This window comes from Schistocerca serialis, chromosome 8 (assembly GCF_023864345.2).
Source record: "Schistocerca serialis cubense isolate TAMUIC-IGC-003099 chromosome 8, iqSchSeri2.2, whole genome shotgun sequence".
NCBI classification, from domain to species: Eukaryota; Metazoa; Arthropoda; class Insecta; order Orthoptera; family Acrididae; genus Schistocerca; species Schistocerca serialis.
Genome location: NC_064645.1, coordinates 223,257,679 through 223,262,139, shown reverse-complemented (window position 1 = coordinate 223,262,139; position 4,461 = coordinate 223,257,679). Strand labels below are relative to the sequence as shown.

Sequence of the window (4,461 nt, the reverse complement as noted above, 5' to 3'; positions counted from 1 at the left end):
GGGGAAGTTGTACACAGGACAACAGGATGTTATAAAAGAGAAGAAGAAAAGCATGAAACACCTTTCGCCCTTCAGTCTACCTGTTCATCGCGATTACCTTCAGGGTCTTCTTTCTTATGATAATGATGAAGACGTGGGGGCCACTAAATGGAAATGATGGACTTGCTGATGACTAACTAAAAATATGCGAAATTACGTAAATACATTGTTCATGAATGCAATTTATATTTTTATAGCAAATAAAATCCAGAAATATTTTTATCAGAAGACTTGTAACTTCATTTGGAGCCTTGCAGCATGTCTACAAAACTGCACAAGATTTGCTAAAGTTGTTAACATTAGTTTGAATATAGCTCCGTAATAACATATGTGAGCCAACGGCCATGCCGCAGTGATAACACCGGTTCACGTCGAATCACCGAAGTTAAGCGGTGTCGGGCTGAGCTAGCACTTGGATGGGTGACCATCCGGTGTGCCTAGCGCTGTTGGCAAGCGGGGTGCACTCAGCTCTTGTGAGGAAACCTGAGGAGCTACTTGATTGAGAAGTAGCGCTTCCGGTCTCGAAAACTGACATACGGCCGGGAGAGCGGTGTGCTGATCACATGCCCCTCCGTATCCGCATCCAGTGACGACTGTGGGCTGAGGATGACACACTGGCCGGTGGGTACCTTTGGGCCTTCATGGCCTGTGCGGGAGGAGAGAGAGAGAGAGATAACAGATGTAACAAAAAGTAATAAAAGTGTGCTGTCGAAATACTTGTAGCAACCAGCTAAGACGTTAAATTTCTCAAAAAAAAAAAAAAAGTATGTGTTACACCACTTGGCCTTTAAGAGGCTTGTAAATATTCCACAAGCCGCTGCACAGTACTTGCCGGGGGTTACAGCGGACTAATATTGTCAACTTTCTCTCCTACTTCTTTCGAGTATTGATTGAAGAAAATCGCTGTGTCTGTACATGTCTTTATCTCTCTTACCTTATTGTCAATGTCCCGTGCTAGATACACGACGGTAGAAGCATAATAGTCGCACACTCTGCTTCGAATGCTGGTGTTCTGAATCTATCTACCAGGGCTTAATGAGAGAGATTCCGGTTTAAATTCACCGTACGTTTCTCTTAAAATTCTGCAAGGTTTATACCGACCACTCATAGTGCTAGCTTCTCTGAATTCGTACTGTGTCTGTTGTCGTGCCTACATAACATCTACTCCACACACTGGAACAAAAGTGAAGAATAAGTGGCACAAGTGTCTTGTCTGTAGTTTCTTTCACCGATGCACTGCATTTTCCTTGAATCCTAGCAACAGAACTAAGTTTTCCATTCTGTTTCATAGTACACACTTTACATGATGGTCCCATGTCAAGCCACTTATGAGTGTTACTTCTGCAGGGTGGGTAAAATGAAACTGGTCTGGAAAACATCTGTAAGACTCATGCGGAAATGACCCTTATTAAGGAACGGAGAACCACCCACCATGGTAAATGGTTGAATCCGCGATTTCGATGCACCACATCAGTTGCTGTCACATGTCGGCACATGCGCATATGCAACGTGTTCCGTAGGAGTAATCCAGTGTGTCGTGCTTTTGAGTAAGTCGGAGGACGAGCAGACGTGTTTAGTGACCAGATGAATGTTACAGAAAATGGTGCTCATGATAAAACTGCGCATGTTCATGGTCGAGTGCTATACGAAGAACGTGGGAAACGTGTGCAGAATGGTTTGCGTAAGAGTTTAAAACCGAAAGTGTTTTGGTGAAACCGCCTACAAAACTGTACGAAATAAAATCCGTAGCTATCGAAAAAGGGCTTTAACACCAGAAAACATTGTTGTAAATATTTTCCATCCTGCAGATACTTATACGAGAAATGTTCAGAAGACAGGTGTACTGTGACCTATGAGCTATGTTTATTGTTTTTTGAGGATTCGCAATACTCTGTGGTACAGGGGAATCTCCTAACTATAGAGAGCATTGCAGGAACACAACAGTAAGTAAACTCACGTTGTAGTGTTCAGATGCACGAAAAATGTCGGTAAGAAATCCCCCCAAATGCGAGACAAGTGCTGCGACGCGCTTCCTACTCGCGGAAGGAATAACCCCTATCGAAATATTTTCGCGAATCTAAAATGTTCACTATGAAGATGTTATGAACAGAACGAGTGTGTATAAATCATAGGAAGGTTAGTGGAGGCAGAACAAATGTTCATGACAAAGAGAAGTGGAAGGCTGATGAGATGGTGCAAAAAATCAAGGAAGCTTTTCGTGAAGACCACGACCGTCAGTGATGAAATTTCTGCGATGTTCCACAACTCTCTTACACGTGACACTCATAGAAACGCTGATAAACCGGAAACTGGGCGCAAGATGGATCTCAAAACAGCTGATAGGGCAGTACAAGAAAAACCGGGACGAAAGCGCCCGCGAGTTTCTTGAGCGACAGGAAAGGGAGGGTGAGGATTTTCTGAGCTCTAGTGTCGCTGGAGATGAAAACTTGGTGTTTCATTACGTGTTTGAGATCAAGAAAGACGTCAAAGTGACCTCACACCAATTCCTCATATGTCCATTGTTTCGGTCAAAACAATCATGACCTTTATGCTTCGAGATCGAAAAGGCGCCATTTGGTCGAATTTCGACCTCAGGAGGAGCCCTTCAACGAACAAGTATGTTATGAGACCCTAAAAAAACTCAAAAGGGCATCAAAATAAAAGCAAGGTAATTTTGACTGGGGGAGTCTGCTTGTTGCGCCGCAATGCCAGTCCTCAGACAGCCATAACCACCTAGGCGCTCTTGTACTCGAGTGAACGGTATGTTTTGAGCCAGCCTCCATATTCTCCTGGCTTGGCGTCTTTTGTGTATCGTCTTTTAACTTTCCTGAGAGAACACATGAGTGGAATTAAATTTTCAACCGTTGAGCAGGTACAGAAAAAGGTTCTGAAGTGGGGGAAGTAGCCGGCGGGAGAGTTCTTTGAGTAGAGTCTAAAGAAGCTTGTGCCACAGTTCACCAAATACATTGAATCTGATGGAGATTAACTGGAAAAATAATCAGCAAATATATAAAAATATCCTGCTATTATTTTCAAGAACACTTTCTCTAAAAAACAGAAATAAATATTTACTACTCTTTCTTTCTGAACATACTACATATATTGTGATATTCTCAGTGAGTACATCAGTAAACTTGTAATAACATAGCGGCTTCCTCGTCTTTGTTCCACGCGTCGCCTTGCATTTATCCTCATTCAGTGTGAACTGCCACTCTTTACACTAAGTATGAGATTTCGTAAAGCCTTTCATCAATTTCGTACGATCGTATAACAATGCTGTAATTCCTTATAGGACCTAATTGTCATTTAACACTCTTGTAACGGTCCTGATACTGTCAGATAAACTGTTGATAAATTTAGGTAACATGGTTTGAATAATGACGGATGCCATCAACAGTGCTAATTCATGTTACTTAACAAAATACAAGGAAGCCTTTTTCCTTCACAATACTTAATAGAAATGGTGAAATTGCCTCTAAATCTGGACAAAAGAAAACAATGGGTATTAGGGATTTTAAAGCAAACTACAACCAGAAATCATTAGGACTCGACAATTGTTGATGACCTTTTTTAAAATAATAGTATCAAATAAGTATGTCATCTAAACAATTCTTCCCTATAATAATTTATATGAGTACATTGTCTAACAGAATCAATAGCCAGTTTAGAAATACTGACATTCCAATTGCTTTTTCGAGCGCAAACATGGTTTTCAATAAACAAAGGCATGTTAGTGGGAATACTAATAATCATACTTTGGCTCAGGTGTATAAAACTGGCTCGCAATGATTGCGATAAATTCCATATTGGGCAGATTGGGTACAACTACAAAAATGTGCACTCTGCTAGGGAGCAGGTGGTGCCATCAACTCGGTTCCAGTCTCGACTGGTTAGAGAATTAGCTATAAAAAATGTGTAAAGAGATCAACTCTCTAAATGTCACACCAAATCGTTGGCACATGTCACGTACTCTCTCCCTGCTAAGTTCGTTCGATGTTTAACTCTGTTGGACGCTCTGAAATTCACGTGATGTTTCATTCTGCGGAATACTGGAACCACGTTCTCTTCTCGTCATCGCAGCAGGAAGCAGAGAGAACTCAGCAGGCTTATTTTACTTTGTAGAAGCTTGTCCAGCTTTCTAATATTTAAATACACTACTGGCCATTAAAACTGCTACACCCCGAAGGTGACGTGCTACAGACGCGAAATTTAACCGAGAGGAAGAAGAAGCTGTGATATGCAAATGATTAACTTTTCAGAGCATTCACACAAGGTTAGCGCCGGTGGCGACACCTACAACGTGCTGAAATGAGGAAAGTTTCCAACCGATTTGTTATACACAAATAGCATTTGACCTGCGTTGCCTGGTGAAACGTTGTTGTGATGCCTCGTGTAAGGAGGAGAATTGCGTACCATCACGTT

The 4,461-nt window shown here is 41.7% G+C and overlaps 1 pseudogene; it reads left to right on the top strand.

Annotated features, from left to right (window-relative positions):
• The first annotated feature begins 373 nt into the window (after window positions 1-373).
• On the top strand, window positions 374-491 carry LOC126417422 (5S ribosomal RNA; annotated as a pseudogene).
• The last annotated feature ends 3,970 nt before the right edge of the window (window positions 492-4,461 follow it).